At 26.2% G+C, this 14,302-nt stretch overlaps 2 long non-coding RNA genes across 2 annotated transcripts; both read right to left on the bottom strand.

Moving 5' to 3' along the window:
• Positions 1-4,763: 4,763 nt before the first annotated feature.
• Positions 4,764-7,539, bottom strand: LOC132931431 (uncharacterized). Its single transcript, XR_009662613.1, has 4 exons — positions 7,417-7,539; positions 6,417-6,546; positions 5,573-5,700; positions 4,764-4,887 (listed from the first exon to the last, which is right to left on the bottom strand). It is a non-coding gene; the product is annotated as an uncharacterized LOC132931431 (long non-coding RNA).
• A 716-nt stretch (positions 7,540-8,255) lies between these two features.
• On the bottom strand, positions 8,256-9,786 carry LOC132931397 (uncharacterized). The gene is made up of 3 exons (XR_009662579.1): positions 9,620-9,786; positions 9,426-9,555; positions 8,256-8,379 (listed from the first exon to the last, which is right to left on the bottom strand). It is a non-coding gene; the product is annotated as an uncharacterized LOC132931397 (long non-coding RNA).
• Positions 9,787-14,302: the final 4,516 nt, after the last annotated feature.

Genomic DNA, 14,302 nt, shown 5'->3' with positions numbered 1-14,302 from the left:
AACTAAAAGACAAACTACACTCATAATAGAAAATATTTGAATAAATTTTACAGTTGAAACATAAATACAAATAAAAATGTATAAATGCAAAAAGATATGAAATATAATCATTAAACAGATGATAAGACACATTAATTATGATAAGCAATCAAAGATATTAAAAATCTACCAGATGTTTTGTTGAATTTGAATGTAAAATAATTTTATCATAGGATAATATAAAATTGACTGTTTGCAATAACATATGACATTACTATTCTTCATAAATAATTCTGATTTGAACATAATAATATGAAATTATAATTGAATAAATCATCGTAACACATCTACTGAAACTTGACAATTTAAATTAAATCACTTTGGGTTATGGTTAAAGTAAAACCAATTAAACGTAGTAAATAATATTAAAAGATTTTTATAGCTAAGGCAAGTATTATGAATTAACATTACAAGCTAACGGTGTTTCCCAAACCTTTATTCAGACTTTTAACAAATTTTCAATTGTTACACTACTATTAATTTACTATCAATTACATTCAATAATCATTTAACGTACATTGCATAAAACCTATATAATTATCAGTATCTTCCAGTTAATTTTCAATGTAAGATGATGATACTTTCCCAAGTGGTATGAATGCGAAGTCATGTCTCAGCAAGCCTTGAGTGATCTGCTGTACTGCCATCTAAAAAAAAGTAGTCGATTAAAGAAATATAATAGTTGGAGAAACAATAATTATGATAAATAATAAAAGAAAGTACAAATCTACCAGATGTTTTTTTTCAATATGAAATACATATGAATTTTTAATATTTGTCTAAATTATCATATAAAAACAAGTTTTATATTGTTTATGAAGTATAAGCTTAAGTGAAATTAATGAAAGTTAATAATAATAAATTAGAATTTCTTGCTTAATCTAATGGTCTTAGTATGATGACACTAACATGAGAATTGAGTGATTTATAAGCAGTTAAAAATATGGATTTGTAATATTTGACTAAATTATCATATAAAAACACGTTTTATAATGTTTATGAAGTATAATCTTAAGTGAAATAATGAAAGATAATAATAATAAATTAGAATTTCTTGCTTAATCTAATGGTCAGAGTTTGATGACACTAACATGATAATTAAGTGTTCTATAAGGAGTTAAAAATATGAATTTTTAATATTTGTCTAAATTATCATATAAAAACACGTTTTAAGGTGTTTATGAAGTATAAGCTAAAGTGAAATTAATGAAAGTTAATAATAATAAATTATAATTTCTTGCTTAATCTAATGGTCTGAGCTTGAAAACATTAACATGAGAATTGAGTGTTCTATAAGCAGTTAAAAATATGAATTTGTAATATTTGACTAAATTATCTTATAAATACACGTTTTAAGGTGTTATTAAGTATAAGCTTTAATTAAATAAGTGAATGTAAAAAATAGAAAATTATAATTTCTTGCTTAATCTAATGGTCTGAGCTTGAAAACATTAACATGAAAATTGAGTGTTCTATAAGGAGTTAAAAATATGAATTTTTAATATTTGTCTAAATTATCATATAAAAACACGTATTAAGGTGTTTATGAAGTATAAGCTTAAGTGAAATTAATGAAAATTAATAATAGAAAATTTGTATAATTTTCTTAATCTAATGGTCAGAGTTTCTTGGCACTAACTTTTTGTTACACTAATGTTAATTTACTATCAATTACATTCAATAATCATTTAACGTACATTGCATAAAACCTATATAATTATCAGTATCTTCCAGTTAATTTTCAATGTAAGATGATGATACTTTCCCAAGTGGTATGAATGCGAAGTCATGTCTCAGCAAGCCTTGAGTGATCTGCTGTACTGCCATCTAAAAAAAAGTAGTCGATTAAATAAATATAATAGTTGGAGAAACAATAATTATGATAAATAATAAAAGAAAGTACAAATCTACCAGATGTTTTTTTTCAATATGAAATACATATGAATTTTTAATATTTGTCTAAATTATCATATAAAAACAAGTTTTATATTGTTTATGAAGTATAAGCTTAAGTGAAATTAATGAAAGTTAATAATAATAAATTAGAATTTCTTGCTTAATCTAATGGTCTTAGTATGATGACACTAACATGAGAATTGAGTGATTTATAAGCAGTTAAAAATATGGATTTGTAATATTTGACTAAATTATCATATAAAAACACGTTTTATAATGTTTATGAAGTATAATCTTAAGTGAAATAATGAAAGATAATAATAATAAATTAGAATTTCTTGCTTAATCTAATGGTCTTAGTATGATGACACTAACATGAGAATTGAGTGATTTATAAGCAGTTAAAAATATGGATTTGTAATATTTGACTAAATTATCATATAAAAACACGTTTTATAATGTTTATGAAGTATAATCTTAAGTGAAATAATGAAAGATAATAATAATAAATTAGAATTTCTTGCTTAATCTAATGGTCAGAGTTTGATGACACTAACATGAGAATTAAGTGTTCTATAAGGAGTTAAAAATATGAATTTTTAATATTTGTCTAAATTATCATATAAAAACACGTATTAAGGTGTTTATGAAGTATAAGCTTAAGTGAAATTAATGAAAATTAATAATAGAAAATTTGTATAATTTTCTTAATCTAATGGTCTGAGTTTCTTGGCACTAACTTTTTGTTACACTAATGTTAATTTACTATCAATTACATTCGATACCCATTAAACGTACATTGCATAAAACCATTAGTATTATCAGTATTTTCTAGTCCATTTTCCACGTAGGACATTGATACTTTCCGAAGTGGTAGAAATGAGAATTCATGTCTCAGCATGCATCGAGTGTTCTTAAACTGTCATCTGAAAAAATTTAGTCAGTTAAATTTGTAAAATAATTGGAGGATAAAATGTCACTACTACACACCATAAGGTGAACGAAAATCTTTTTATGACAACTAGTGTGTGGGAAACACTGAATAATTTAGAAGTTAAAACAATCAAACAAAAACTAAAAGACAAACTACACTCATAATAGAAAATATTTGAATAAATTTTACAGTTGAAACATAAATACAAATAAAAATGTATAAATGCAAAAAGATATGAAATATAATCATTAAACAGATGATAAGACACATTAATTATGATAAGCAATCAAAGATATTAAAAATCTAGCAGATGTTTTGTTGAATTTGAATGTAAAATAATTTTATCATATAAATACAATCATAGGATAATATAAAATTGACTGTTTGCAATATCATATGACATTACTATTCTTCATAAATAATTCTGATTTGAACATAATAATATGAAATTATAATTGAATAAATCATCGTAACACATCTACTGAAACTTGACAATTTAAATTAAATCACTTTGGGTTATGGTTAAAGTAAAACCAATTAAACGTAGTAAATAATATTAAAAGATTTTTATAGCTAAGGCAAGTATTATGAATTAACATTACAAGCTAACGGTGTTTCCCAAACCTTTATTCAGACTTTTAACAAATTTTCAATTGTTACACTACTATTAATTTACTATCAATTACATTCAATAATCATTTAACGTACATTGCATAAAACCTATATAATTATCAGTATCTTCCAGTTAATTTTCAATGTAAGATGATGATACTTTCCCAAGTGGTATGAATGCGAAGTCATGTCTCAGCAAGCCTTGAGTGATCTGCTGTACTGCCATCTAAAAAAAAGTAGTCGATTAAATAAATATAATAGTTGGAGAAACAATAATTATGATAAATAATAAAAGAAAGTACAAATCTACCAGATGTTTTTTTTCAATATGAAATACATATGAATTTTTAATATTTGTCTAAATTATCATATAAAAACAAGTTTTATATTGTTTATGAAGTATAAGCTTAAGTGAAATTAATGAAAGTTAATAATAATAAATTAGAATTTCTTGCTTAATCTAATGGTCTTAGTATGATGACACTAACATGAGAATTGAGTGATTTATAAGCAGTTAAAAATATGGATTTGTAATATTTGACTAAATTATCATATAAAAACACGTTTTATAATGTTTATGAAGTATAATCTTAAGTGAAATAATGAAAGATAATAATAATAAATTAGAATTTCTTGCTTAATCTAATGGTCTTAGTATGATGACACTAACATGAGAATTGAGTGATTTATAAGCAGTTAAAAATATGAATTTGTAATATTTGACTAAATTATCTTATAAAAACACGTTTTAAGGTGTTTATGAAGTATAAGCTAAAGTGAAATTAATGAAAGTTAATAATAATAAATTATAATTTCTTGCTTAATCTAATGGTCTGAGCTTGAAAACATTAACATGAGAATTGAGTGTTCTATAAGCAGTTAAAAATATGAATTTGTAATATTTGACTAAATTATCTTATAAATACACGTTTTAAGGTGTTATTAAGTATAAGCTTTAATTAAATAAGTGAATGTAAAAAATAGAAAATTATAATTTCTTGCTTAATCTAATGGTCTGAGCTTGAAAACATTAACATGAGAATTGAGTGTTCTATAAGGAGTTAAAAATATGAATTTTTAATATTTGTCTAAATTATCATATAAAAACACGTATTAAGGTGTTTATGAAGTATAAGCTTAAGTGAAATTAATGAAAATTAATAATAGAAAATTTGTATAATTTTCTTAATCTAATGGTCAGAGTTTCTTGGCACTAACTTTTTGTTACACTAATGTTAATTTACTATCAATTACATTCAATAATCATTTAACGTACATTGCATAAAACCTATATAATTATCAGTATCTTCCAGTTAATTTTCAATGTAAGATGATGATACTTTCCCAAGTGGTATGAATGCGAAGTCATGTCTCAGCAAGCCTTGAGTGATCTGCTGTACTGCCATCTAAAAAAAAGTAGTCGATTAAATAAATATAATAGTTGGAGAAACAATAATTATGATAAATAATAAAAGAAAGTACAAATCTACCAGATGTTTTTTTTCAATATGAAATACATATGAATTTTTAATATTTGTCTAAATTATCATATAAAAACAAGTTTTATATTGTTTATGAAGTATAAGCTTAAGTGAAATTAATGAAAGTTAATAATAATAAATTAGAATTTCTTGCTTAATCTAATGGTCTTAGTATGATGACACTAACATGAGAATTGAGTGATTTATAAGCAGTTAAAAATATGGATTTGTAATATTTGACTAAATTATCATATAAAAACACGTTTTATAATGTTTATGAAGTATAATCTTAAGTGAAATAATGAAAGATAATAATAATAAATTAGAATTTCTTGCTTAATCTAATGGTCTTAGTATGATGACACTAACATGAGAATTGAGTGTTCTATAAGGAGTTAAAAATATGAATTTTTAATATTTGTCTAAATTATCATATAAAAACACGTATTAAGGTGTTTATGAAGTATAAGCTTAAGTGAAATTAATGAAAATTAATAATAGAAAATTTGTATAATTTTCTTAATCTAATGGTCTGAGTTTCTTGGCACTAACTTTTTGTTACACTAATGTTAATTTACTATCAATTACATTCGATACCCATTAAACGTACATTGCATAAAACCATTAGTATTATCAGTATTTTCTAGTCCATTTTCCACGTAGGACATTGATACTTTCCGATGTGGTAGAAATGTGAATTCATGTCTCAGCATGCATCGAGTGTTCTTAAACTGTCATCTGAAAAAATTTAGTCAGTTAAATTTGTAAAATAATTGGAGGATAAAATGTCACTACTACACACCATAAGGTGAACGAAAATCTTTTTATGACAACTAGTGTGTGGGAAACACTGAATAATTTAGAAGTTAAAACAATCAAACAAAAATTAAAAGACAAACTACACTCATAATAGAAAATATTTGAATAAATTTTACAGTTAAAACATAAATACAAATAAAAATGTATAAATGCAAAAAGATATGAAATATAATCATTAAACAGATGATAAGACACATTAATTATGATAAGCAATCAAAGATATTAAAAATCTACCAGATGTTTTGTTGAATTTGAATGTAAAATAATTTTATCATATAAATACAATCATAGGATAATATAAAATTGACTGTTTGCAATATCATATGACATTACTATTCTTCATAAATAATTCTGATTTGAACATAATAATATGAAATTATAATTGAATAAATCATCGTAACACATCTACTGAAACTTGACAATTTAAATTAAATCACTTTGGGTTATGGTTAAAGTGAAACCAATTAAACGTAGTAAATAATATTAAAAGATTTTTATAGCTAAGGCAAGTATTATGAATTAACATTACAAGCTAACGGTGTTTCCCAAACCTTTATTCAGACTTTTAACAAATTTTCAATTGTTACACTACTATTAATTTACTATCAATTACATTCAATAATCATTTAACGTACATTGCATAAAACCTATATAATTATCAGTATCTTCCAGTTAATTTTCAATGTAAGATGATGATACTTTCCCAAGTGGTATGAATGCGAAGTCATGTCTCAGCAAGCCTTGAGTGATCTGCTGTACTGCCATCTAAAAAAAAGTAGTCGATTAAATAAATATAATAGTTGGAGAAACAATAATTATGATAAATAATAAAAGAAAGTACAAATCTACCAGATGTTTTTTTTTCAATATGAAATACATATGAATTTTTAATATTTGTCTAAATTATCATATAAAAACAAGTTTTATATTGTTTATGAAGTATAAGCTTAAGTGAAATTAATGAAAGTTAATAATAATAAATTAGAATTTCTTGCTTAATCTAATGGTCTTAGTATGATGACACTAACATGAGAATTGAGTGATTTATAAGCAGTTAAAAATATGGATTTGTAATATTTGACTAAATTATCATATAAAAACACGTTTTTTAATGTTTATGAAGTATAATCTTAAGTGAAATAATGAAAGATAATAATAATAAATTAGAATTTCTTGCTTAATCTAATGGTCAGAGTTTGATGACACTAACATGAGAATTAAGTGTTCTATAAGGAGTTAAAAATATGAATTTTTAATATTTGTCTAAATTATCATATAAAAACACGTATTAAGGTGTTTATGAAGTATAAGCTTAAGTGAAATTAATGAAAGTTAATAATAATAAATTATAATTTCTTGCTTAATCTAATGGTCTGAGCTTGAAAACATTAACATGAGAATTGAGTGTTCTATAAGGAGTTAAAAATATGAATTTTTAATATTTGTCTAAATTATCATATAAAAAAAAGGAATTAAGGTGTTTATGAAGTATAAGCTTAAGTAAAATTAATGAAAATTAATAATAGAAAATTTGTATAATTTTCTTAATCTAATGGTCAGAGTTTCTTGGCACTAACTTTTTGTTACACTAATGTTAATTTACTATCAATTACATTCGATAACCATTAAACGTACATTGCATAAAACCATTAATATTATCAGTATTTTCTAGTCCATTTTCCACGTAGGACATTGATACTTTCCGAAGTGGTAGAAATGTGAATTCATGTCTCAGCATGCATCGAGTGTTCTTTAAACTGTCATCTGAAAAAATTTAGTCAGTTAAATTTGTAAAATAATTGGAGGATAAAATGTCACTACTACACACCATAAGGTGAACGAAAATCTTTTTATGACAACTAGTGTGTGGGAAACACTGAATAATTAAGAAGTTAAAACAATCAAACAAAAACTAAAAGACAAACTACACTCATAATAGAAAATATTTGAATAAATTTTACAGTTGAAACATAAATAGAAATAAAAATGTATAAATGCAAAAAGATATGAAATATAATCATTAAACAGATGATTAGACACACATTAATTATGATAAGCAATCAAAGATATTAAAAATCTACCAGATGTTTTGTTGAATTTGAATGTAAAATAATTTTATCATAGGATAATATAAAATTGACTGTTTGCAATATCATATGACATTACTATTCTTCATAAATAATTCTGATTTGAACATAATAATATGAAATTATAATTGAATAAATCATCGTAACACATCTACTGAAACTTGACAATTTAAATTAAATCACTTTGGGTTATGGTTAAAGTAAAACCAATTAAACGTAGTAAATAATATTAAAAGATTTTTATAGCTAAGGCAAGTATTATGAATTAACATTACAAGCTAACGGTGTTTCCCAAACCTTTATTCAGACTTTTAACAAATTTTCAATTGTTACACTACTATTAATTTACTATCAATTACATTCAATAATCATTTAACGTACATTGCATAAAACCTATATAATTATCAGTATCTTCCAGTTAATTTTCAATGTAAGATGATGATACTTTCCCAAGTGGTATGAATGCGAAGTCATGTCTCAGCAAGCCTTGAGTGATCTGCTGTACTGCCATCTAAAAAAAAGTAGTCGATTAAATAAATATAATAGTTGGAGAAACAATAATTATGATAAATAATAAAAGAAAGTACAAATCTACCAGATGTTTTTTTTCAATATGAAATACATATGAATTTTTAATATTTGTCTAAATTATCATATAAAAACAAGTTTTATATTGTTTATGAAGTATAAGCTTAAGTGAAATTAATGAAAGTTAATAATAATAAATTAGAATTTCTTGCTTAATATAATGGTCTTAGTATGATGACACTAACATGAGAATTGAGTGATTTATAAGCAGTTAAAAATATGGATTTGTAATATTTGACTAAATTATCATATAAAAACACGTTTTATAATGTTTATGAAGTATAATCTTAAGTGAAATAATGAAAGATAATAATAATAAATTAGAATTTCTTGCTTAATCTAATGGTCAGAGTTTGATGACACTAACATGAGAATTAAGTGTTCTATAAGGAGTTAAAAATATGAATTTTTAATATTTGTCTAAATTATCATAAAAAAACACGTATTAAGGTGTTTATGAAGTATAAGCTTAAGTGAAATTAATGAAAGTTAATAATAATAAATTATAATTTCTTGCTTAATCTAATGGTCTGAGCTTGAAAACATTAACATGAGAATTGAGTGTTCTATAAGGAGTTAAAAATATGAATTTTTAATATTTGTCTAAATTATCATATAAAAACACGTATTAAGGTGTTTATGAAGTATAAGCTTAAGTGAAATTAATGAAAATTAATAATAGAAAATTTGTATAATTTTCTTAATCTAATGGTCAGAGTTTCTTGGCACTAACTTTTTGTTACACTAATGTTAATTTACTATCAATTACATTCAATAATCATTTAACGTACATTGCATAAAACCTATATAATTATCAGTATCTTCCAGTTAATTTTCAATGTAAGATGATGATTGATGTTAAATAAGAATTATTTACTTAATCTAATGGTCTGGATTTCATGACACTAAGTTTTTGTTATACTACAATTATGTTGTTATCAATTATATTCAATATCCATTAATTCGTACTTTACATAAAACTATTATTGTTATCAGTATCGTCTAGTCCATTTTCAACGTAGGATGTTGTCACTTTCTCATGTGTTAGAAATAGTAATTCATGTCTCAGCATGTCTTGAATGATCTGCTGTACCACAATCTGAAAAAATTTAGCCAGTTTAATATGTATAATGGTTGGAGGATAAAATGTCACTACTACACACCATAAGGAGTACGAAAATCCTTATATGACAACTAGTACATTGACAACACTGAACAATTTAGAATTGTAAATAATCAAACAAAAACTAACTGACAAACTTCATGTTTTACAAAACAATTTTAAGTTGAAATTTAAATACAAATACGAATGTAAAACTACAAAAAGATATGTAATATAAACCATACAGTAAATCTAAACGGTTTTATCAATAGAAAAACAATGTTTTATAAGGGGCTCGGGCAGTTGGACCCCATGATAACAAGCAGATTTTTTATCACGAAATTTTCATGGCAGAAACGCTAAAATCGGGGCCAACTGAAAATGCAGAAAAACCAACAATGAAATGTAAAAATTCCCAAATTTATGTATTATAAAATTTAAATATTATTGTAAAATTCAAATATTATTGTATAACTCATAAATTGAAAAATATTTCGTTTACGAAGTGTTTTACGGGAAAACCGCGAGAGATATCATATGAGTGTTTCCGTGTTTCCACGTATGAGTATTCTCCAGTGTTTCTTTCAGGTACTTTAATAGGTAGAATCAAATAAAAATAGTCATAGGTATGACAAATGTAAATTCTATATCACGGCGAATCACCAACAATAGATAAAAAATACATTCAATAAGAGTCAATACGGTATTCTATTAATACATTTTTTTTTTCCCGATGGAAATCAGTAATCATATAGATAATATTATGGAACAACGGTGACTATAAATTATTAAACACCAAAACTAATATCAGATTAATTTGTAGGTATTTCATTAGTTTGTAATGTGTATCATTGTTGTTCACTGTGATTAATGTACCTATTACTTTACTATTGTCGAAACGGTGAAATGTATTGACTGTTACTATATGATTTGTTAATGTGTGTTGTGTACCTAACTCATTGAAATTTGTATAAAACGATAAAAAATCAAATGATATTTGTTTAATAATTTAGTATAGTTCTTAATCGTCATCAAAAAAAAAATCGCCGAATTCGATTTCTTTAGAACTTAAAATAATTTAATAACAATAATAATATCATTTAAAATTAAAATTTAATAATTTTTAACCAAAAATAGGGTAAAAATATTTTTTCTAGCTATTATTATAATTTATTTTATTTTTTGTACCTATATTGAACTTAACATACGTGTATTTAAAAATAAGGTTGTTTTATAATAATACTATGTCTGTATTAAAAACTTTATGTTAAATGTTGTGTATGACGTATCTATTTAATTATAATGTTCACAGTCATAACAGACTACCAGCTATTATAATATAATAATGTGATACTGTGTAAATAAAATAATACGTATTATAATTGCCCCTCCGATTTTTTCAAATGCCCCCCCGAAGAAAATTGTCTAAAAGAAACACTGGATAGGACGAAAGTCGTAAGACTTAAAATTGATCCCCATAACCAGTTTCATAATTTGTATGCTTTTGATTTTTCGAGAAACCGTTATTAAAGATTTTTAAACGTCGTACTTAGGTCGGACGATTTTTGAAAATCCAAAATTTGAAATAACTAAGTTTTGGAAAAATAAAAAACTGATTCGGGTTTAAAATTACATGTAGAACACTTTAACTCCTGTGACAAATTGTCGTTGGACCACCAGGTGACCTAGGAAACGCGAATGAAAATTGAAAATTTTGAAAAATGAAAATTCTCGTTGACGAAGTGTTTTACGGGAAAACCGTGAGCGATAGGACGAAAGTCGTAAGACATAAAATTGATCCCCATAACCAGTTTCATAATTTGTATGCTTTTGATTTTTCGAGAAACCGTTATTAAAGATTTTTAAACGTCGTACTTAGGTCGGACGATTTTTGAAAACCCAAAATTTGAAATAACTTATTTTTGGAAAAATGAAAAACTGATTCTGGTTTTCAATTACATGTAGAACACTTTAACTCCTGTGATAAATTGTCGTTTGACCAACAGGTGACCTAGGAAACGCGAATGAAAATTGAAAATTTCGAAAAATGAATATCTCGTTTACGAAGTGTTTTACGGGAAAACCGTGAGCGATAGGACGAAAGTCGTAAGACATAAAATTGATCCCCATAACCAGCTTCATAATTTGTATGCTTTTGATTTTTCGTGAAACCGATATTAAGGATTTTAAAACGTCGTACTTAGGTCAGACGATTTTTGAAAACCCAAAATTTGAAATAACTAGTTTTTGGAATAATGAACAGCTAATTCTGGTTTACAATTACATGTAGAACACTTTAATTCCTGTGATAAATTGTCGTTTGACCACCGGGTGACCAAGGAAACGCGAATGAAAATTGAAAATTTTGAAAAATGAAAATTCTCGTTGACGAAGTGTTTTACGGGAAAACCGTGAGCGATAGGACGAAAGTCGTAAGACATAAAATTGATCCCCATAACCAGTTTCATAATTTGTATGCGTTTGATTTTTCGAGAAACCGTTATTAAAGATTTTTAAACGTCGTACTTAGGTCGGACGATTTTTGAAAACCCAAAATTTGAAATAACTATTTTTTGGAAAAATGAAAAACTGATTCTGGTTTAAAATTACATGTAGAACACTTTAACTCCTCTGATAACTTGTCGTTGGACCACCATGTGACCTAGGAAACGCGAATGAAAATTGAAAATTTTGAAAAATGAAAATTCTCGTTGACGAAGTGTTTTACGGGAAAACCGTGAGGGATAGGACGAAAGTCGTAAGACATAAAATTGATCCCCATAACCAGCTTTATAATTTGTATGCTTTTGATTTTTCGAGAAACCGATATTAAGGATTTTTAAACGTCGTACTTAGGTCGGACGATTTTTGAAAACCCAAAATTTGAAATAACTAATTTTTGGAAAAATGAAAAACTGATTCTGGTTTAAAATTACATGTAGAACACTTTAACTCCTGTGATAACTTGTCGTTGGACCACCATGTGACCTAGGAAACGCGAATGAAAATTGAAAATTTTGAAAAATGAAAATTCTCGTTGACGAAGTGTTTTACGGGAAAACCGTGAGCGATAGGACGAAAGTCGTAAGACATAAAATTGATCCCCATAACCAGTTTCATAATTTGTATGCTTTTGATTTTTCGAGAAACCGTTATTAAAGATTTTTAAACGTCGTACTTAGGTCGGACGATTTTTGAAAACCCAAAATTTGAAATAACTTATTTTTGGAAAAATGAAAAACTGATTCTGGTTTTCAATTACATGTAGAACACTTTAACTCCTGTGATAAATTGTCGTTTGACCAACAGGTGACCTAGGAAACGCGAATGAAAATTGAAAATTTCGAAAAATGAATATCTCGTTTACGAAGTGTTTTACGGGAAAACCGTGAGCGATAGGACGAAAGTCGTAAGACATAAAATTGATCCCCATAACCAGCTTCATAATTTGTATGCTTTTGATTTTTCGTGAAACCGATATTAAGGATTTTAAAACGTCGTACTTAGGTCAGACGATTTTTGAAAACCCAAAATTTGAAATAACTAGTTTTTGGAATAATGAATAGCTAATTCTGGTTTACAATTACATGTAGAACACTTTAATTCCTGTGATAAATTGTCGTTTGACCACCGGGTGACCAAGGAAACGCGAATGAAAATTGAAAATTTTGAAAAATGAAAATTCTCGTTGACGAAGTGTTTTACGGGAAAACCGTGAGCGATAGGACGAAAGTCGTAAGACATAAAATTGATCCCCATAACCAGTTTCATAATTTGTATGCGTTTGATTTTTCGAGAAACCGTTATTAAAGATTTTTAAACGTCGTACTTAGGTCGGACGATTTTTGAAAACCCAAAATTTGAAATAACTATTTTTTGGAAAAATGAAAAACTGATTCTGGTTTAAAATTACATGTAGAACACTTTAACTCCTCTGATAACTTGTCGTTGGACCACCATGTGACCTAGGAAACGCGAATGAAAATTGAAAATTTTGAAAAATGAAAATTCTCGTTGACGAAGTGTTTTACGGGAAAACCGTGAGCGATAGGACGAAAGTCGTAAGACATAAAATTGATCCCCATAACCAGCTTTATAATTTGTATGCTTTTGATTTTTCGAGAAACCGATATTAAGGATTTTTAAACGTCGTACTTAGGTCGGACGATTTTTGAAAACCCAAAATTTGAAATAACTAATTTTTGGAAAAATGAAAAACTGATTCTGGTTTAAAATTACATGTAGAACACTTTAACTGCTGTGATAACTTGTCGTTGGACCACCATGTGACCTAGGAAACGCGAATGAAAATTGAAAATTTTGAAAAATGAAAATTCTCGTTGACGAAGTGTTTTACGGGAAAACCGTGAGCGATAGGACGAAAGTCGTAAGACATAAAATTGATTCCCATAACCAGTTTCATAATTTTTATTCTTTTGATTTTTCGAGAAACCGTTAGTAAGGATTTTTAAACGTCGTACTTAGGTCGGACGATTTTTGAAAACCCAAAATTTGAAATAACTAATTTTTGGAAAAATGAAAAATTGATTCTGGTTTAAAATTACATGTACAACACTTTAACTCCTGTGATAACTTGTCGTTGGACCACCAAGTGACCTAGGAAACGCGAATGAAAATTGAAAATTTTGAAAAATGAAAATTCTCGTTGACGAAGTGTTTTACGGGAAAACCGTGAGCGATAGGACGAAAGTCGTAAGACATAAAATTGATCCCCATAACCAGC

This window comes from Rhopalosiphum padi, unplaced genomic scaffold (assembly GCF_020882245.1).
Source record: "Rhopalosiphum padi isolate XX-2018 unplaced genomic scaffold, ASM2088224v1 scaffold1, whole genome shotgun sequence".
Classification (NCBI taxonomy): domain Eukaryota; kingdom Metazoa; phylum Arthropoda; class Insecta; order Hemiptera; family Aphididae; genus Rhopalosiphum; species Rhopalosiphum padi.
Note: the sequence above shows the minus strand (reverse complement) of the source record. Positions and strands in the feature narration are given on the sequence as shown.